Here is a 23610-nt window from a genome sequence, read left to right on the forward strand (position 1 = left end):
CGTATCAACCTTCAGACCAAACAGTCTCCCCAACACCAAATCCTGGCAAATATAAATTCCCTTCGGTTCATGTCCTTCAGCCACTGTTACCTCTAGGAGATTTCTTGTGTCTTCCCCAGTGAATACAGATCTGAAGTACCAATTCAATTCTTCTGCCATTTCTTTGTTCCCCGTATATATTCCCCTGTTACTGTCTTCAAGGGCCCAATTTTAGTCTTAACCATATTTTTTGCCTTTCACATACCTAAAAAAGCTTTTACTATCCTCCTTTATATTATTGGCCAGTTTACCTTGGTACCTCACTTTTTCTCTGCGTATTTCCTTCTTAGTAATCCTCTGTTGTTCTTTAAAAGCTTCCCAGTCCTCCTTTTTCCCACTTTGCTATATTATACTTTTTCTCTTTTAACTTTATATATTTCTTAACTTCCCTCGTCAGCCACGGCCACCCATGCCTCTTCCTGGGATCTTTCTTCCTTTTTGGAATGACCCAATCCTGCAACCTCTGCATTATACACAGAAATATCCGCCATTGTTCCGACACTGTCATCCCTGCTAAGGTATTGCACCATTGAACTTTGGCCAGCTCCTCCCTCATAGCTCCATAGTTCCCTTTATTCAACGAAAAAATTGTCACTTCCGATTTTAACATCTCCCTCTCAAATTGCTGAATTCTATGATTCTGCACCACTTGCTTCCTGACAAAGGAGCAGCGCTGAGAAAGATTGGACTTCCAAATAAACCTGTTGGACTTTAACCTGGTGTTGTGTGACTTTTAACTTTTTTCCACACGAATCCAACACAGGCACCTTCATACAATTCGTTTTCTTCAGGTCAGGAAATTCGTTGTCCATAGCTAAGTCTGTGTTCTGCACAATTAAAGACACACACTCTTGTGATCAATTCCAAGCTTTTTTTTTCTGATGGTAGATCGCATTCTATCGAATCTCTTCCAAAACTGCTCGCTGATTGTATACACATTCATGAGATAGATAGAAGCATATATCCACCACACCCCCCCCCCCCCTTACAAAAAGAAACCCGTTTTTGGAGTGTGAGATGTGTAGTCTTCGTATTGTTATTGGAATGCAAGGTTGTTATTTTGTCTGTGTAAAATAAAAGATGAAGGGATACTTGAAGGTTATTAGCTAGAAGAGATACTTGTTAGGAAGGAAGATGTGTTGGGCGTTTTGAACACCTTGAAGATAGACAATTCCCCCTGGGAAGCAAGAGAAGAAATTGCAGAGCCGTTGGCAATGATCTTTTCGGCTTCACTGTCAATGGGAGTGGTAGCAGGGGACTGGAGAGTGGCGAATGTTGTGCCCCTGTTCAAAAAAGGGAATCAGGACAACCCCGGGAAAAACAGGCCAGTTAGTCTTACTTCGGTGGTAGGTAAAGTAATGGAAAGCGTAGTGAGGAATAGGATTTATGAGTATCTGGAAAGTCACTGCTTGGTTAGGGACAGTCAGCACGGATTGTTGAGGGGTACGTCTTGCCTTACAAGTCTTATTGAATTCTTTGCGGAGGTGACCAAGCATGTGGATGAGGGTGGAACAGTGGAAGTTTGTGTACAAGTTTTTAGCAAGGCATTTGATAATGTTCCCCATGGTAGGCTTATGCAGAAAGTCAGGAGGCATGGGATAGAGGGAAATTTGGCCAGTTGGATAGAGAACTGGCTAACTGGTCGAAGTCAGAGAGTGGTGGTAGATGGTAAATATTCAGCCTGGAGCCCATTTACAAGTGGAGTTCCACAGGGATCAGTTCTGGGTCCTCTGCTGTTTGTAATTTTTATTAATGACTTGGAAGAGGGAGTCGACGGGTGGGTCAGTAAATTTGCAGACGATACGAAGATTGGTGGAGTTGTGGATATTGAGGAGGGCTGTTGTCGCTGCAAAGAGACTTAGATATGATGCGGAGCTGGGCTGAGGAGTGGCAGATGGAGTTCAACGCTGTCAAGTGTGAGGTTGTCCACTTTGGAAGGACAAATAAGAATGTAGAATACAAGGTTAACAGTAGGGTTCTTAGTAAGTGGAGGAGCAGAGGGATCTTGGGGTCTATTTTCATAGCTCTTTGAAAGTTGCCACTCAGGTGGATAGAGCTTGTAAGAAGACCAGTGGTGTATTAGCATTCATTAGCAGAGGGATTAAATTCAAGAGTCGTGAGGTGATGTTGCAGCTGTACAGGACCTTGGTAAGGCCACATTTGGAGTACTGTGCGCAGTTCTGTTCGCCTACTTTATGAAAGATGTGGAAGCTTTGGAGAGGGTGCAGTGAAGAATTACCAGGATGTTGCCGGAATGGGGAATAGGTTGTACGAGGATAGGTTGAGAGTGCTGGGCCTTTTCTCATTGAATGGCGAAGGATGAGGGGTGACTTGATAGAGGCTTATGAGATGATCAGGGGAATACATGGAGTAGACAGTCAGAAGCATTTTCCCCGGGTACAACAGAGTGTTACAAGGGGACATAAATTTAAGGTGCAGGGTGGAAGGTATGGGGGAATGCCAAGGGTAGGTTCTTTACCCAGATAGTGGTGGGGGCATGGAATGCGCTGCCTGTGGGAGTGGCAGAGTCAGAAACATTGGCGACCTTTAAGCGGCAATTGGATAGGTACTTGCATGGGTGCTTAAGCTAGGGCAGATGTTCGGCACAACATCGTGGGCCGAAGGGCCTGTTCTGTGCTGCATTTTCCTATGTTCTATGTTCTATGATTGTTTGATTATCATGAATCAAAGATTTAAACTATTAAAGATAACTCGTGCTTAATCAATTGGAAATTTGCTGAATATTCAAACGCTAATTTACCTTTTTCATCTATCTTGTGCTTCATGTCAACAATAGAATGTATAATTTGCTCAGAATCGTATAATCCTTGATTATTCGTAAAAGTTGCTCGGGAGACAGCTCCAAATCCTGCTCGAATCCGTATTAGTCACCTGCAAATTGTATCTGCTTTAATGGAAGTGCCGCACAAGTCTGTACGTCAAACCTAATCGACATGATAACACTTTCGAAGCGGCAGATTCCACAATAACCTTAGTTCTGGTTTGGACCAGACCCCCTCAAGCATTCCAAGAATGTCGTCAGTGCTTAACTTTCCCAACTGATTTAGGCAGTTTCAAGGTGGATATTGCAGGAGTCAATCACCTGGTCAAACCACTCAGTTTTAAACAAAACAGTTTTTATTTACAAACTGCCGAATGAAACACAAGCAAAAGAAAGAGAACTTATAATGAAAAAAAATAAAACTTCCCGACATGAATACTGCTGCAAATTAACAAACATCTATTTCAATTTCCTGAGAAATCCTATAAAACATGCCTTGGCAAGAAGAAAACAAATAAATCATGCCCAGATTTTTGTCGCAGTGAGGAATTGCATAGAGGATCTATCAGGGATCATTGCCTGAAACATGTAAGCTGCTTTTTCCCCCAGCAGCTTCTCGGGGTCTCCTACTAAAATTGAACCATACTGGAAAAATCCCAGAACTGGGGGAACTGGGCACTACACTTTCATTGTACAAGTGTTTACAAAACCCTAAATGTCTATTCCCTGATTGTTGCCTTAGATAGTATCTGTTAGCCATATCAAACTGGCCAAAACCTCTTCAAACCAGATCCTCTACATTTTGCATTCCCTATTTAAAAAAGGGACAACATTACATTGATAAAAAACCAACATCGTCCCACCTCGCACCAATAAAACAATTTTAATAACCCCTTCCGGGGTACTGGCATTGGCGGCTCAATGTCAAATGGAACTGAATCAGAATTCACTCATTTAGAAGATTCCGAAGTGAACATCAGATGGGCCTTCCTGAAAGTCACTTAATTCACAAGGAAAACTAAGTGACTTTCTTCCGTGCCCTGTGCTCTTTATTTCGGCTGGCTGGATGTTTAATTTGTAAACAGTTTGATGTCAATTGCACGAGTGCAGTTCCTATTATTATCTCAGTTTACAGTAAAAGACTCTGCTAGTTAACATCTATCTTCGTTGGAGGCATGGTGCCCCTCTAGTGAAATGACGAACTGTCATTTCCCCTGAATGAGAAAGCAGCTCTATATTCTGGTAAAACTAATTCCACGGAACAGTGACTGAGAAAGAATTCCAATGAAGCTTGATATTGGAAAGGAAACTCTCTTTCTCGAGATATTGGCAGAACGTTTGATTTCATGCAACATATTTTGCTTCGATTCATGAAGATACAACCACGTATTTTAATGTTTTCAGAATCCAATTTTGATCAACGTCTCTTGACAATCTTTCCTGTGTGTTGTCCATTTAGGCATCAACTCCTTAGAAAAGGAAATTTTAACAAATTACAGTGATCACATTAGACTGGTACTGGAAAAGCACAACAGGTCAGACTGCATCATGAGGAGCAAGAGAATCGAAGTTTTGGGCAAAAGCCCTTCATCATGAATCGTGAAACGTTGATGTTTCTGCCACTCGGATGATGCCTGACCTGCTGTGCTTTTCCAGCACCACTCTAATCTAGGCACTGATTTTCAACATTTGCAGATCTCATTTTTGACAAATTAAGTGAGCATCAACTGCACATTTACCAAATTCTACCGCCAAGAATTGAGGAATTTGTGGAAATTGTCCGTCAGGAATGCTGCGTGAAAATATGTTCATTTGCATGGACCATCAAGTAGAGTGATTTTTTTTAAGTTGCTCGGGTTGGAATTCCTTTAACATAGCTCAAAAGTGCAATTATTATTCTGCCAAGAGACAAAATGAAAGTGTATCTCACCTAAAATCTGATCAGAATCGTGGAAAAGGATGCAGAATTGGAAACTTACATAACTGATGTAGGATCCTGTGAAAAACAAATTAATAGTACTGATCAATGAAGCATTGTGCTCACTAATTTACATCGGAAAAGCGCAAATAATAAATAACTTTAACATAAGATTGCCTGTAGAGTATCCGGAAACTTATACAGAAAGGCCACAGAGCTGAGGCTTCCAAACAACTTTTCACCATTGCCATGGAGCGTGGTGCTCAGACTGGAAAATGTCTGTGAACGTGTCTTTGAACGTCATACTCAAACTTAAGACTATAGTGAATGTAACGTTCAGAGAAAGGTCACGTCCAAAATGTGTTTTTATGTACTGCTCAAAGGAATGGAACGTTTCGCTTCTCCCAGATTTTTATTAAATAGAAATAATGTGAGGTATGAACTTATCAAGGGAGACAATGATCCAAAGTTATGCAGGAACCCCAAGGTCAGCATTGCATTCCTGAACACTCTTGGAAAACCTATGCAAAAGCAAGAGAGAAGGAAGAATGGAAGAATGTTCAGAAGAGCTTCTACGTGTCTCGAAATGTCGTCAAAACACATAATCATTCCATCATGAGCAAAGCTGCTTATTGATTTTATTTTTGATCAACTAACAATCAACTGATCCCTTTGCATTATACTGTGCATCAGGAACTAATTATGTCAAATAAGAAGGGAAATGCTGTAGATGCTGAAAGATAAAAGCACAGAAAATGCGCAGAACAAAAAGCAAATTTAATCATTTGACAACTTTGTGTGATGTAACCTATGTTTGAAATCATTTGTTTCATTCTTGTACTTTTCGAATACCGTGAATGAAGTAGTAAGAACAGGAAACCAAAACTGACGATTGAACTAATTGGATTGGGCTATTGAAATGGCAATTCCAGAAATAGTCTCAAACTCCACAAAACATCAATATGAATCTAAAACCTGGAACTCTTTCATGATTAAACCTCTAAAAAATACACAATAGAAATAAGTATAGTAGCAGTAGTACGTTTATTAACTAATTGTTACAACGGCGGGTATTTGGTTGTTAATCAAAAATAAATTCCAGAAAATCAGCCTAAACATGCATTCAGCAAGCAGCTGTCGCATAGTTGATGTGAGACAACTCGCCGAGAATAAGAAAGAATCTAAAACAGAGCTTGGTCTTTCCACAATGCTTTCTGAGCTGAAGAAACGAGATCAAGTATTATTCTCTATTTTACTACAAAAATGAGTCAAGAGTCGTTGCCAATCTCTGCGAACAGAGACTTGTGCAGCATGAATTCCAGACCATGGGGCAGGCACAATGAGTACTAGGAGAAGAAGCTCGTTCTGGATAAACTGGACAGAATCTGTATTTATAAGCTGAGAAGAGTTTGTCAACAGTAGCTTCTGTGACACCACAAGATTAAATGGAGTGGCGGGCATTGGGGAAACTACAGTAGTACATAAGATCGTCCACGATTGGGCAGCTGGTAATATATACTCCCACTTCAGCTTTGTCTTCCATTTTAATTTCAGACACTTGAATATTGCCAGTGGCAGAATGACCATGAAGGCATTGCTTTTGGATACTTATTCGCATCTTTGAAGGAATGATTAAGCATCTGTGGGAATATCCAGTGAACCTACCATTCTTCTTCTATGGTTTGGAGGAGTTCAATTTCAACATTGATTTCAGAAATTGGCAGGAAAGGAGAAAAGTGAAACAGCACTTCTTCAGTCCACAAGCTTGTTGCGAAATTCTCGACCTTGTTCAATGCTCAAGGCTTGTGTACGGATTTGTCATTCGGTTGCCAGTTGCCAAAGTTGTGGATATATTCGCCGAGCTGGGAACTTTATTTGCAGACCTTTCGTACCCCTCTCAAGATGACATCTTCAGTTCTTCGGAGTCTCCTGTGAAGCACTGCATGCCGTGTTTTCTGGAATTTACTTGGTTTGTTCCTGCTTCTTCCAGTTGACAGTTCTGGCTATTTGTTGTAGTGGATAGAATAGTGCGTCTAGTGTTTCTGGAAAGTCTCTGCCTGTCCTCTATTAAGCTTGTCCTATGTTAGTTGTGCTGTCTTTGTCAAATTTGTGGTCGTTGATATCTGTGCGTATGGCTCCCAGAGACAGCTGGTCGTGGCGTTTCGTGGCTCGTTGGTGTTCCTAGATGTGCACAGGTCATTGACTGCCAATTTCTCCCATTTGTTTTTCGTGCAAACTTTGCATGGAATCTTGTAAATTGCATCAGCCTTGCACATGATGAATATATAGTCTTTTATTCTGCTGATTTGTTTTATACTCAAACTACGAGACCTATGCTTGATGGCATAATTCACATCCAACCATTCACATTCAACCATGACCAAATCGATGGGACACCTATGATCTGACCCATCTCCACGCTCATAACAGAAGTAGTGACTTGAATAAATAGCTCTCATACACATCCGACCAAAATACTGGATCTGATATGTTGAAGTCATTTTTGTACTAATTAAGAGAAAAGAGATGGAGAACATACATCTGATTATCGACATCGTGCTCGCAAGGATCAAATTTAGGAGAATGGAGGAAACAAATAGCCAAATCCCATTCCTGGTTGTGATCGTAGAAACATCACAGATTGATGAATGCACAACAACAGTGTAAAGAAAAAGAAATGCGCACAGACCAGATCCTGAACTATAACAGCAACCACTTGAACACACACAAAAGAAGATCAGATGACTTACAGTGTGGAAACAGGCCCTTCGGCCCAACAAGTCCACACCCACCCACCACAGCACACCCAACCAAACCCATCCCCCTACACCTAGCACTACTGGAAACTTAGCGTGGTCAATTCACCTAATCTGCACATTTTTGGACTGTGGGAGGAAATTGGACCACACCCACGGAGACACGGGGATAATGTGCAAACTCCACGCAGTCATTGGCCTAAGGGGAGAATTGAACCTGGGTCTCTGGCGCAGTGAGGTAGCAGTGCAAACCACTGTGCCACAGTGCCACCCACCACGCAGCTTCATGTGAACCCTCTTCAAAAGGACAGCAGCACAATTCTGCACTCCAGACCTGTGAAGAGAATACAAAGAACATCTCAACAAAATGCTCATCAAGAATGGATATCCTGGCAATTTCATCCGTACATGTCGAGCAGACAACCAACACAACAAGGACATACTATGACCCAACACATTAGCCACGCTCCCTTAAATTCAAAAACGGCTCGGAGCTAACAACTAGACTCCTCCGAACATTCACATTCATGACAGCTCATAAACCGCGGCCATGCTCAGATAAAAACTTATCAGAACAAACGACCCCATACACAACATGTGTAAGACTAATGTAATTTGCAAGATTCCATGCAAAGACTTCATGAAACACCATACAGGACAAAGAGGCAGGCAACTTGCCATCTGCATCCATGAGAGCAAATAGCCACTAAACGCCTCGACCAGCAGTCTCTAGTAGTTAAACACACAGATAAGAAGACCAAACATTCGACCGGTAAAACACAAAAATCGCAGGTCAGGGGAAACAGAGGATAACCATATAATTTCTAGAAGTATAACTTTCATCCACGGACTTCATCAACAAAAACACAACGACCTATATCCAATGTATTGGCTACTGCAATGAGAACAAGAATCAGCAAAGGGAAGCAGCAAGAATGGAACCTAATAAATACCAGAAGGAACATCACAGCTGCGCTTCACATGAGTCTCCAATGCACTGAAGGTGTCACCAAAACAGGGGAGAAAGCGTCTGCAATTCACTTACTTGCTCGATGAACATGCCTACAAGTACAACCTGTTTGATTATCCATGCAAGGGAACCTTTTTATGAACAGATCCCTGTTTGTCACAAGTCATCCACATGCACTTATTTCTTTGGAAACTGTTGACATTAACCTACGGGCTGAAGTTTTGGAATTCTTCGCTGCGGAGAGAAAGGGTTTTTTCAGGACATTTTATACAAGTGTACCACTTGCTGAAGATGGGTTCCAAGAGATCAAGCCAAACGATATCCTTTACATTGTTTGCTAGATTCAGGCCTCCTGTTGGATCCGTTGCTCTTCATAGGTCCCTTACTTTCCAAACCCTGAATTCAACAATCAACTCCAGACAATCGTAACCCAGCTCTTCAAGAATTACATTTACAATATTTTCGACAACCACGTCCAGGAAGTGAACAAAGTCCGTGATGTGTTATTAAGACGAGCTATATGACTCTTGAGGGCGTTTCAAGGAATGTAATCATTCTCAATTAGGAGTATTTCTATCAATGCAAACTCGATTATTCGATGTTCATCTCTAGTTTCATGGTGGAAATGCTGGAAAAAGACTGCTTCACAACAAATGCCATATACACTTGCATGCAGTTTGCTATGCAAGTTTACCTAGCTGAACTCTCACCCTACCTGGAAAAATCTCCTCAAAATGTGCATGAGCTGCAAAAGAAGGCCGGGTGCCAGGATGATGGGCAGCTTGACTTTTTTTTTCCATTTCTCATCGGCCTCTACAGGGCTTTTAAGAGGAGTTACACGGAGGTAGCCACACCTCAAGTACAAGAAGAAGGTAGATGGGTTACTGTGAGGGAATGATAAGGGAACCAACAGACAGTGCAGGTATCCCCTGCGGCCGTTCGCTCAATAACACGTGTACCATTTTGGATAGTGTTGGGCGTGACGATTCGTACCACAGTTAGCAGTCTCCTGTTTGGCATCCTGTCAAAACTCATCCGGAAATCCAAAAGGGTCACATTCACAAACTGTCCTTTGCCTCAAAGAATGCTAACAGTGTTCTCAGGAATGAATAATTTGTTTTTGATGAAATTGTGCTGATTTGGCTCTATTTCATCAAACGCTGGGCCCTCTGCTGAGATGTTTGTATCACTCATAGTGATGTGCCACAATAGTGGAATTTGGCGACTATGGTGCCACTATTAAAGAAAGATGGCAAGGTAAAACGAGGGAACCATGGATTGGTGAACCTGATATCTGTGATGTGCAAAGTGATGAAGCGGCTGATGAAGGACTGTATTTACATACATTTGGAAAGTCAAGGTGTGATTAGTGATAGTCAACTTAGTTTTTGGGCATAAAATCATGTCTCGTGAACTTGATTGAGATTTTTGGGAGAAGTAATGAAGACGATTAGTGAGGGCAGAGCAGGGAACATGATCTATAAGGACTTCAGAAAGCTTTCGACATGGCTATTTCTAGTAATAATGATGAGAAAGCGCAGACCAGATGGAATATAGGGATAATTAACCATTTGGGTACAGATCTGGCTGGAAGGTTGAGAATGAAGGGTTGTGTTGGAAGATTGCTCTTCCGAGAGGAGGCCTGGGGCCAGTGGTGTGCCGAAAGATTCGATGTTGGATCCAATGCTTTTTGTTATGCGCACAAAGATTTGCATGTGAATATAGGACGTATAGTTAGTAAATTTACAGATGAGATCAATGGAGTTGACGGCGAAAATGTTTACCTCAGAGTATAACAGAATCTTGATCAGGCGAATCAATTTGCAGAGTATTGGCAGATGGTGTGTAATCTAGATAAATGTGAGGTGATGCATTTTGGAAAGGCAAACCAGGGCAGGCTTCGACACTTAATAGGAAGGTGCTGGGGAGTTTTGCTGAACACAGAGACCTTGAGGTCCAGATTCATAGTTCCTTGAATGTGGAGTCACAGGTAGTAAGGATAGAGAAGAGAATATTGAGTATGCTTTCATTTACTGGTTAGATCATTGAATTTCGGCGTTAGGAGGTCATATTGCAGCTGTACATAAGATTGGTGAGGCCACTTTTGGAACATGGTGTGCAATCTTGTACTCCCTCCTGGAGGAAAGATATTGCGAAATGTGAAAGGGTTCAGAAATTGTTTACAAGAATATCGCCAGAGATGGAGACTTTGAGTTACTGGGAGAGGCTGAATATGCCGGGGCTGTATTCCCTGGAGCAGTGAAGACTGCTGGGTCAGCCTTTAAAGTCGTGAGGGGCATGAATATTTTAAATAGAAAAGTTCGTTTTTAGTTTCCCTTGGGGAATTGTTGAGTCCAGAACTCGAGGGCATATGTTTAGTGTGAGAGGGGAAAGATTTAAAAAGGGCAAGCTTTCATGCAGGGGTGGTGAGTGTATGGAATGAGCTGCGAGGGGAGACGGTAGAGACTGGTACAATTACAACGTGTAAGTGTCCTCTGGATGGGGATATTAATAGGAAGAGTTCAGAAGGATATGGGACAAGTGCTGGAAAATGGAATGAGTTAAATTTAGATAGCTTGTCAGTATGGATGAATTGTACCGACAGGTCTGTTTCCATGCTGCACATCTCTATGATTCTCTGACTGCCAAATCCTCTGCAAATTCGCCCTGAATAATGAACTGTACGATCTTACAAATGGCCAAGGTCAGGTTAACTGACTGAAAATTTATTATCGTCTGCCCCCTCCGTCGGTAAGCAGGGATGTTACATTTGCCATTTGCCAGAGATCTGGGACCCTCCCTGACTGCAGTGGTTCCTGAACAATCACCACCTATTCCTCAATTTCCACTGCTATCTCGTTCAGATATCTCCTCACAGCTTTTCTTCGTAATGGATATTGCATTCACCTCTGTCTTGAATTTCTGGTACGCCGCTCATGTCTTCTGTTCTGATTACTGATGCAAAATAACTAATTAATGCTCTACTATTAATTTATTTCCATTACCACTTCTCCAGTTTCATTGTGCAATAGCCTGAATGATCAATAATGCCTCTTTTTAACAAACCTTTTAAAGATCTCAATAAGTTGTTGCGATCTTCTTTTATTTCGTTAGCTGGCTTACTTTCATATTTCATCTCCTCTGCCCAACCTCCAGCCCTTTTTTTTGTTCTCTTCTGAAAAGAAAAATCGATATCAACGTGTGGGAGATGATCATTCTAAGAAAAGCAGGTTTGAAGTGACACAGTTGTTTGAGAACACCCGTGACAAGAAAATGTATGGGAAAAGGAGAGGAGAAAGGACTGTCACCATCTCCCATCTACTGAAGACGTCTTTAGAGATGCAATGCTCGGGCCGTGCGAACCTCCACAGAATCCGTGATCAGTAATGTGTACACTGCTCGGTGGGCAGCCACACATTTTTAATGAGGATTGATAACCACTTTTCCATAAGAGTCATGTGAATGGAGCAGAAATCCTTATTCTTAATCAAGCTCTTGTAAACATCATTAAGACCCTACATGGAAGTTCGTAGGCAATAACATGAATTAATAACTCCAGAATTTGCAGGTTTTTCAGGAGTAGCCACGACAATAATTATATGGTAATTATATGATAGTCGTGACCATCTGTTCCACTGTTGCCCATTCCTGAAATGTTGTGCCCAACTCTAGTAACTCCAGATCCACAAAAATATCATTGACATCAAATTGTTCGTTGCTGATAACAAACAATGATGAATAAACATGCGCTTTTGTCAGTGATGACAAAAGGAAAGTATCACGAAATATTAAAAAAAGCTAGCCATGATTTGTTTACTTTAATCCATATGGTTGCCCTGATGCATCAGCTCGGCCAGACTGGATACACTCAAGGTTAATACAGGAAGCCAGGAAAGAGATTGCTGCCCTTTCGGTGATGATATTTGCTTTTTCAATGTCCACTGGAGTACTGCTAGATGATTGGAATGTGGTACATGTTATTCCCTTGTTCAGGAAAGGGAATAGAAATACGCCTGTGAATAACAGACCAGTCAGTCTTACGTTGATTATGGCAAAGTTATTGGACAGAATTCACAGAAACAGTTTTATGATTATTTGGAACAGCATAACTGAAGAGAGATAGTCAGCATTACATTGTGAGGAGCATGTCATGCCTCACAAATCTTATTGACTTATTTGAAGATGTGACACATTAAATTGATGTAGGCAGAACGGAAGGTGTGGAGTACATGGATTTAGCAAGGCGTTTGATCCGGTTATCCAATGTAGGCTCATTCTGAACGTAAGAGGCATTGGATACAGGGAAATCTGGTCATGTGGTCACAGAATTGGCTGGTCCACAGAAGGAAGACTTTGTTAGAATGTGGAAATGATTCAAGCTGGTGGTTAGGACAAAGTAGAGCCCTGGAGGGAGCAGCTCTTGGACCTTTGCTCTATGTGATGATTATAAATGACTTGGATGTGGAAGTGGAAGGTTGGGTTAGTTTGTTGATGACATGAAGGTTTGTGGAGTTGTGGATACTGCGGACAGCTGTTGTAGATTGCAACAGGACATTGACAGGATGCAGAAATGGGCTGAGAAATGGCAGCTGGAGGTCAACTAAGAAAAGTGTGAAGTGTTTCATTTGGAAGGTGGAATTTAAATTCAGATTAAAGGGTTTAAAACAGGTCTGTTGGTGTTTGTTGAGGAACAAAGTGATCTTTGCATAAATGTCCTTGGATTCCTCAATGTATCCACCAAATTTGATCAGCTTGTCAAGAAGGCGTATGATGTGTTGTCTATCATCAGCAGGGGAATTGAGTTTCAGACGTGCAAGGTTATGCCAGAGACATTTCTCTTATGGTTCAAAATGGCTATCACAAGGGGTTAAATTCTACGGTGATTGTTGGACGATTTAGGGGAGATATCAGCGGTAGGTTCTTTACACAGAGAGGGCGAGTGGGTGAAATGTACTGCCAGCACTGGCAGTGCAAACAGATGCATTTGTGACATGTAAGAGACTTGTCAAGTGGATGACAGTCAAATGTAGCGTATGTAGGATTAGTTTGATCGTACAGTAGGAAAAGATGGCGACTCAGCAACGAGGGAAGAATGGCCTGTACTGTGCTGTACAGTTCTATGCTCTGTGTTCAATGTTCTAAATCCACCATACCTCTGAAGGGTGGAAATAACGTTTGCCAATTTTCAACTGAATTTTCTTATTTTTGTCTAAAATTACTCACTTAGGTAGCAGAAAGGCTTTTTTTAAAAAAAGAAGTCTGGATTTACTCTCACAACCTCACTTGTGTTCTGTGTAAATGCCCAGATCTTGTGGATCCGCATTATCTGCCCTTACGACTCTGGGAATAGATAATCAAATCCCCTGTTTTACATCATTTAAATTGTCCAATAATTGGTCTTTTGTTCTTGCTGTCGCAAATTTGTTCCTCCAGCCAAAAAGTATCTTAACTCCTTTTTGAATTGCTTTATGTTGCAAGTTTCCTTTTAAGTAATTAATGCCAATCAATACTCTGACATCTTTCCCGTACAATATTACTGAGTATTTATTATGTTTATTTAACAATTGTATTCTACTGCCAATTTACGTTAACTTTCCCTGCTCTTTAATAAGGTTGTAATTTTCTTTTTTTTTATTCTGGGCTACGCTTGTGTTGATCTTTTAGCTAGCTGTTGTGTACCAATATAATGGTTATACCAGCGCTAAAATTTGTTTTTTTTTTCAACGGTTAGACGTTCTCAACAGAACTGAAGTAGAGCAGTGAGAAAACAATTGAAATAAGTTAAGCATTTCTGACTGTGAAAGAAGGCATCACAGAATTAAATCAAATCCAATTCCACACGGCTTACTGGAAAAAATAGCAAGTGGACATTCTTTGTTGATTTTTGTCAATGTTTCATTTCAATGACTGTGATATGAATATAAAAGATTTATCAGAAGTAATCTCTGCATGGAGTTTGAAAAACGTGATTAATACTTTGCGCAACATTTGGATTCGAGCATGTCGCAAGAATAATCTGCTCCTTCATTGTTGTGGCTTTTGATTTCTGCTTTAGTTTGTTTTGAAAGGAAGCATGTTTGGATCTGTGGAACATGTGATAGAATAGTTACGCACTTTGCACAAGGACTAAAATAGTTTAAAGTATCAGACGGAATGAATATGTGTGACATTTAAATTATAAGTTTGAAATTCTCAATCATTGTTGAAAGCAAGTTCGCAACAAACATATTTTCGTATTTGTTTTGCCAACACAGGTCTGAAGATACGTCTAAGCAAAACATAGATGTATTGTATCATCGGCCAATTGATCTGTATCTTGAGGCTTTGTTTGAATATTGCAATTGCATGACTTTGTCTCCAATTCATACAGATTATAAGGAAGCCTGCCAGTAGTTTCAGAACAGAGTAAGTTGAACGCAATTGTGAGATTGGAAGCGTAGTACCACTGAGGAAGAGGGAATTGGTGACGCTGCTTCATAAGGCCATCTATCAGATGGATTGTGGGATATCAGCGAGGAAATACAACTTCAGTATCGGCTCTCATGAAGTCAAGGTATTGTCAATCTCGATTACCATTTAGATTTTACGATGTGGAAGACATAACTTCTGAAGCACTGATGGATTCCTGATACCGTTGAGTTTCGCTTGATCTGGTTTACACTTCGGGGAGAAAAAAAATATTCTCGTAAAATTGATGGCATGCATCGGTTAAAAAGAATTATTAATATTTAAGCTTGAGTATTACTGAATAAAACAAGATAAATTTTGACATTTGTCATCTTGCATTTATCATAAAACACGGCAATAAAAGTTGCCACTCAGGTGAATAGAGCTTGTAAGAAGGCCTATGGCGTATTAGCATTCATTAGCCGCGGGATTGAATTCAAGGGTCGTGAGGTGATGTTGCAGCTGTCTAGGACCTTGGTAAGGTCACATTTCGATTTCTGTTTGCAGATCTAGTCGCCTCACTTTAGGCAAGATGTGGAAGCTTTGGAGAGTTTGCAGAGAAGATTTACCAGGATGTTGCCTGGAATGGAGAATAGGTCGTACGAGGGTAGGTTGAGAGTGCTGGTCCTTTTCTTATTGGAATGCCAAATGATGAGGGTTGACTTGGTAGAGGTTTATAAGATGAACAGGGGAATAGATAGAGTAGACAGTCAGAGACTTTTTCCCCAGGTACAACAGAGTGTTACAAGGGGACATAAATTTAAGGTGAAGGATGGAAGGTATAGGGGGATGTCAGAGGTAGGTTCTTTACCCAGAGAGTACCCATGGAATGCGGTGCCTGTGGGAGTGGCAGAATCAGAATCATTGGTGACCTTTAAGCGGCAATTGGATAGGTATATGGATAGGTGCTTAAGCTAGGACAAATGTTCAACACAACACCATGGGCCGTAGGGCCTGTTCTGTGCTGTATTGTTCTATGTTCTATTGAAAATACACTCAGTCTGTTTGTTCAATACATTGCTCACACAACAGAACGAGAGAATCACAAACATCTGTTTTGAAGGTGGGATCAGGAGGTCTTATGTTTTTTTTATGTTGCTTTGCCTCGAAAGAGCCAACTCCTGTATTGTATGTACATAGATTCCATTCCATATAGGAGTACAACAACGCGAGAATAATAGACAGTTTTATATTTGCTTAGGATTTTTATTAGCTGCATTAGTATCTTCCGCTGATTGACAGCAAGCCACCTCCCCCTTTTCTCTGAATCGTGGATTTTTTTCCTATGTTTGAATCTACAGTGGCATTGACTAGCATCTTCTCCTGGTCCTGTAACTTCGATTCAACATCCAAATGCATGTTGGATTTTGTTTTCTGTTAAACGACTTCAGTTCCTTTACGTGCGATTTGTGCCAGATACCTTTGTGCTCATGCCGAAGGCAATCCATTACTGCTGTGTGTAACCTCAGCGATTCCGACGATTGCATATGAAGTAAAACTAATATTATTAAAGAAGTTGTAAACTAGTTCAGAAACAATTACTGTCATTGCAAATGTATTGATGAAATAGACCCCATGAAAGCCACTTGCAAATAAAGCCAGAAAAAGAAAAAAAAACAGAAAATATATAAACAGGAGATTAGAATGCATATTTATTCACGGGATTCTAAATTTCGTTAGTTCAGGGTACTGTTTGGCGACACAACCAGTGCACTGCGGGGAACAGTTTCTTTGGCCAAGAGAAATTGCCTTACTTTTTCTTCTTTTTTTAAAAGAGAAGAAGTAAAACCACTGGCAAGATAAGGTATAAGTAGGTCAGATCGTTTGGCGCTGTTTTAAAACCAATCTGCACCAGGACACCCTCGAAGGATATGGTGTTTCAAAGGTTGAACAATACATGTAGCAAATTGATTCACATGAATACTCCAGATGCAGTTATGATCAACGTTAACAGCTTGATGTCCTTAAGTGAAGATGGCTTTCTCCCAATAATGCAAATACATAAAGTGTGATTTGAATTTCAGTCAGAAGCGAAGATTTATAGAATAGGCATCTGAAAGACTAGGATATTGCCTCAACAGCATGCCCCTTCGTTTCACGACAGGCAAGAAACTGGCGATGTGAAATGAGGAAAACGTTGCAAATCTCAAAACATCGTGCCTAGACTTAAATAGTAATCCTTGATTGAATTAACTTTTCCTAATGTCCTAGACTGTACTAAGGCTTGCGTCCACAGCCAGCCTCTATAGGAAATTAGCAAATCATCACCACTTGCAGAAACAAAAACATCAAATTTCCTTACATTCAACGAGCAGCAGGTTTTTAAAAAAACTAATTTATGCTACTTAACGGTGGCCCTTTTTGCAAAGGTATTTAATGATGTCCAGGAATGTGTGATTATGTTGCTCTGCCTCGAAACAGCCAAGTTGTGAATCTAATGCATGTAGATTCCATGACATACAGGAGTACTGATTATCTCCTTGTTAATTAAGTGATGTAACGTAAGTGTCAGGAGGGGAGTGATCTCAGTTTGGCATTCATGCACGTCATCAGTTGTAACACTTTGAAGTTAGCATAAAACTAATTCTCAGTACAATTACGATACGGTGGTGAACCCCTCTGCTAATGAAACTAAATACCCAGAAAATCACACCTCGCCTTGTAATTTATTAAAGTATGAGTGAAAGGCAACTTCCAAATTCCAGTATTGGAAGTAAAAATAATATCAACTTATACCTTAGCTCTGAAAGTGAGAAGGAAAACAACAACTGGTCACAAATCTTAGTCCCCCTTTGTCTGAACTGCTTGTTATCAGCATCCAACCCGAAATAATACACTGCGTCAATAAAAAAGAAACATTAAAATTACATCAACTTAATTTCAAAATAACACAGTGAATGTCATCTCCAGTATCCTTCTTCTTTTGGTTGAAGATCTCCTTGTGTTGTCTTCTGTCTTTTACTGAAATAATGCTTTGTCTGAAAAACGTATGTTTCATAGAGTGTATTTCGATTGGCTGTCTCTCTCAATGGCTATTCCCCTCTGTCAAAAGTACATAATATCTGATCATTTTAATACATCAAAAATCGGATCGTCTCATTGGTTCGAGGTTTGCAAAGACAATAAAATCAAATTCGAACAGGTTTTAGTATCCTGGGGAATAATTTAAATTGATTGTTTAAATTTGCATTGTTGTCAAAACAGCAACCAATTTATGTATTTATTTAGCATTCAAGTTGCATATTTTCATTTTTGTGTAAACTCTGAGACTGCTAGCTTCACATATGACAGTTGTTTTTCAGGTCTCGGTGTAAAACCAAATTCACTCTGTTAAAGATACAGGACACGCCCTCAACTTGACAACATTCGGTTGTGCCCTACGTTGCATTCCTTTCAATTTGAACAGCAGGATGGCCATGTTCGGAGCGGGTAGTTCTACACTGAGTGGCAGGAAAACAGTACTTGCATTTCTGCTGTTATGTTAGCTATCCTTCACTAGAAATGTCCTTGTATATTTTCCAGCTCAATTTCGGAAGAAGTCATAGACTTTGATTAAAGTAAATCAATAAATAATGCTGACAACGCAACAGTGAAAAATAACTCAGAATATGATTATTATGAAAGCAGGTATACTCAAGAAATTGATATTATTTCAAAAGATTCAGCTATTTATCATTGTTGTCTACATATAATTATACATTATTGTCAAATCTATTTTATTGCCTTTAATGAAACAGAGGGTATCATGATAATTTGGTATTAGAAATGGATGGTTAGTTAATTTAACATTACTTCCCGATATACTGATGCAGAGGATGTGCTGTAGAATTGTTCCCAGTGGTCAGAAAAGAATGCTGGATGACACTCTGCCTTCTCAATTCGAAAGGCATACTTGTCTCGAAATATATATATGGTGAGTTTGGGGCATTGAGTTTCCTTTAAACAAACTGTTAAAGTTGATATTTCATAAAATCAAGCAATCAATAAATCTATCTATCTATCTATCTATCTATCTATCTATCTATCTATCTATCTATCTATCTATCTATCTATCTATCTATCTATCTATCTATCTATCTATCTATCCATCCATCTATCTATCTATCTATCTATCTATCTATCCATCCATCTATCTATCCATCTATCTATCTATCTATCTATCTATCTATCGATCTATCTATCTATCGATCGATCTATCTATCTACCTATCGATCTATTCACCTATCTGTCTGCCTGCCTGTCTGTCTGTCTGTCTGTCTGTCTGTCTGTCTATCTATCTATCTATCTATCTATCTATCTATCTATCTATCTATCTATCTATCCATCTATCTATCTATCTATCCATCTATCTATCTATCTATCTATCTATCTATCTATCTATCTATCTATCTATCTATCTATCTATCTATCTATCTATCTATCTATCTATCTATTTATCTATCTATCGATCTATCCACCTATCTGTCTGTCTTTCTGTCTGTCAATCTATCTATCTATCTATCTATCTATCTATCTATCTATCTATCTATCTATCTATCTATCTATCTATCTATCTATCTATCTATCTATCTATCTATCTATATATTTATATATATCTACTGATAATTTCAGTTCGAGGTGAAGGAGTATCCAATTCCGTCAAGCCTGCTCCTTTATTTAATAAAGTGACGGCGCATCTGATCATGGGCTCGACTCACATTTCTCCCAGCTCTCCTTATCTCTTCAAACCATTACCAATGAAAATTACTTCTATGTCATGTTTAAGATTTCTCAGGATTCCGGAACTTGCATAACATTGTGGTAATAATGTCCTCAAAAATCTTCGCGTTCATGTTTTAAATCTGCTATCCCTTTTTCTGTGACTTCTTGCTCATGATTGTTCCAAATGAGGACATATCTTTCTAGACTGACATTATATATCTCTTTTAGTATCTTATGCAATTCAATTAGATCTGACTTCATTCTTCTCCAATGCAGCGTGAGTATGCATAAAATGCACCATCTGCTTCTTAAGAAAAACACTGTATTCCCTGGAATGTATGCCGATAGACATTTGTCCAAGTTTGAGAATATATATATAGATATCATCATTTCTATTGGGACACTTTATCACTTGAGTTCAGAAAATTCTGGAAATACGTTCTTTTCTTCCATTTTGTCGATATCTCCTTTTGCCTCCATTATGTTACTTAATAAATTCATTCGACAATTATTTCCATTTAACAAAATCTAGGCAGTTCTGCCCGATAACATTGAAGGAGGCTAAGTGTTCTGTCTTTAAAAATAGTTTATAACATTTTCTTCATAATATGATTTCATTTAAATGGCCTTTGGCTTCTTCTTTCTTCCTTATTTTCCTTTCTGAAGGAAGGAACTTGCTCCACTATTTTCCAATCCGATGGTACGCATATGCGCATCATTTTCTTTAAAAAAGAGTTTTACAAGGGAATAGAAGTGAATTCAATGTTGAGACCACAATCAATGGGCACGTTCCTGGTGACGTCAGACAGCGTTCACCCTCAAAGGCAGGAAGCTTGCTCATGGTGATTACATGAACCTGACACTAAATATCTTATTCTCAGGAAATTCCTGTTTCCCTGCTGCCATCTCTAAATTACACAACTCACTGCAAAATGAAAATCAGCCACTGCCACAATATAGTGAATTCATCTACCTAGGCAGTTACATCTGAGCGCTCCATGTTTGGTTTCCCTAACTGAAACTTAATAATGAGATCGTTGTGATGTGTTTTAAGCTCTGTTTCGCAGACTTGCTACATGCCTGACTTACACTTACTATTTTACATCTGTTAATGAATTCCTGAAGACATCTGCTGCCCCCATCCCTCCTTCACCGTATATTTAAACATCAATGTTTTTCCTCATACCCACTCGCTCTGCAACATATTGCTTACATTTTCGCAGGTTTTATATGTCACACAAAAGCGCTAGTGGTAGGGAAATCAATAGTCAGAGGGATTGACAGGAAATTTTGTTGTCAGGAGCGGGACTCGCATAAGGTTTGTTTTCTCCCAGGTGCCAGGGTCTGGGGTGTCAGCAATCGGGTTTTCAGGATTCTGAACTGGGAGCATGAGCAGCCAGAAATCATGGTACATATTGGCATAAATAACATAGACAGGAAAGGGATTGAGGATCTGAAAGGTGACTACAGAGAGTTAGATTGGAAGCTGAAGAGCAGGACGAGTATAGTGGTGATCTCAGATTTGCTACCGGTGCCACGAGATAGTGAGGTGAGGAACAGTCAGCAAATGCGGCTTAACACATGGCTGCGAGGCTGGTGCAGGAGGAAGGGCTTCAGAAAGCGAGACCACCTTCTGGGGAATTTGGGACGAGGAGATGAAGAACGGACTGCACCTGAATTGGAGAGGCACAAATGTCCTGGGTGGGAGATTCGCTCGTGTGATTCGGGTTGGACACTGGGTGGTGTATGGGGAGGGGGTGTTGGTGGGAATCAGAGCCACAATTCTGATCGGCAGAAAGTTGCATATGGAGCAATGACAGGATGTACTGAATCTACCAGTCAGGTTCCTCACATGATGAAAGAAATGGGTCGGTTCAAGTGTGTCTGCTTTAAAGCAAGGAGAGTCAGAAATAAGAATGAAGAACTTATACCATGGATCAGTACTTGGTGCTACGATGTTGTGGCCATAAAGGAGGGGTGGGTTTCACAGGGGCAGGAATGGTTGCTTGAAGTTCCAGGATTTAAAGTATTTAAGAAGACCAGGGAGTGCAGCATTGCTAATCAGAGAGTGCATCACAGCTACAGAAACGAAGGTTGTTAAGGAAGTTTTGTCTATTGAGTCAGTACGGGTGGAAGTTAGGAACAGCAAGGAAACAGTCACCGCATTAAGGGGTTTCTACAGACCACCTAGTAGCAGGAGAGAGATTGAAGAACTCATAGGCGGGCAGCTTCTGGAAAAATGCAGATATAGCAGGGTTGTTGATATGGGTGATTTTAACTTTCCCAATGTCGACTGGAATCTCCGAAGTGCAGATGGTTTGAATGGATCCGTTTTTATCAGGTGTGTTCAGAAGGGTTTCCTTACTTAGTATGTAGACAGACCGACGAGGATGGAGGCCATTTTAGATTTGGTGCTCGGCAATGATCCAGGACAGGTGTCAGATCTCGCAGTGGGAGAACACTTCGGTGACTGTGATCACAGCTGCCTGACATCTACCTTAACCTTGGAGAGGGAAAGGAGCAGTCACCGAGGGAAGATATTTAATTGGGGAAAAGGAAATTATGACGCTATCAGACAGGAGTTGGGAAGTACAGACTGGGAGCAATTGTTCCACAGAAAGGTACCAATTAAAGAGCAGTTGTTGTGCGTGATGCATAAATTTATTCCTCTGAAACCGGTAAGAAGGGGTAAGATTAAGGAACGTTGGATGACGAGAATAGAGGAGATTCTCGTCAAAATGAAGAAGGCAGCTAACGTAAGGTGGATGAAGCAAGGAAATATCACAACTTTAGAGGATCTCAGACTTGCGAGAAATGAGCTCAGAAGTTGACTGAGGAGTTGTGCGAGATAGGTAGCTATCCAGCCCCATCTACGGCACTTTTCATTTCCCTTCCCAGGAACAAAGACACGGAGGAGTCAGTCCAAAACTTTTCATTCAACTTTGCAAAGTCGGGTGCTGTTCCCAAAGGTACACACACACAAGCATAGTAATCTCCACACATTATATACATGTATATGTGGGCTGGGTTTACTACTGCTGCCTTGACCAACGAGTGCTCGGATTCCGCACTGTTTTCCTTTTTTGGGTTCTGGTGCCTGGGATTCTTTTATCATTCACTTGGCCAATCAGTGTTTGAGCTTCCCATTCTTCCCTTATATGGATGATGTTGTACAACTGTGGTTAAGGGCGGCCTCTCAACTATCGAGGAAAGCTGTTACAACTGTTTCATTCATATAAACGTGGGGGAGGTCCGGCAACAGTTTCGAGTGTCTGCTTGTGTTTACTATGAGGTAGAAAAGACTAAAAGGCAGCTAACCGTTTAAAAATTACACTACCCCCTACAAATCCCCCGTGTCTTTTCTTACGGCCTGTAATTTTTCAACCGTAAGTTTCTTCTCCAGGGCATTTAATAACTCCCGAGCTTGTTCATCAAACTGCCCTTCTCTAATACTACCCCCGCCCAAGAGGGATTCACGTTGTTCCATCTCGAGATTTATTCGTTCAACCTGCCCATAGGGAACATCTTTCTTAGTAAGGGCGGTTTCGATCAGTCGTTGAGTTAATCCCCGGACACAGGGAATAACGCAACACCCAAGGGCAGTGAGTACCCCTGCCACCACTATACATGAGACAAGAAAGGGAACGACCACCCCCGTCCATTTACCGAACCAAGCTTCCAACCAGTCCGTGAGGCCAGAGTCAATGCCCGAGTTTTCGGCCAGTTCGTCCGCCAATGTGGTGAGTCCATCCAGGGCGCGGGTGATGGACCCATCAGGGGCTGTGTTGTTGGGGATGAAAGTGCAGCACTGAGTGCCTATCATGACGCAAACACCCCCCTTCTCTGCCAACATCATGTCTAAGGCCAACCTATTTTCCCACGCCATCCTACTAGTGGCGTCCAGTTGTTCTGCTATTCCTTTCACTGCATCCCGGGTATAATTAATGAACCTCTGCTGATTGTAGTAAATATAATTAATCCAATCCACATTCTTATT

This window comes from Chiloscyllium punctatum, chromosome 14, assembly GCF_047496795.1.
Source record: "Chiloscyllium punctatum isolate Juve2018m chromosome 14, sChiPun1.3, whole genome shotgun sequence".
Taxonomy (NCBI): domain Eukaryota; kingdom Metazoa; phylum Chordata; class Chondrichthyes; order Orectolobiformes; family Hemiscylliidae; genus Chiloscyllium; species Chiloscyllium punctatum.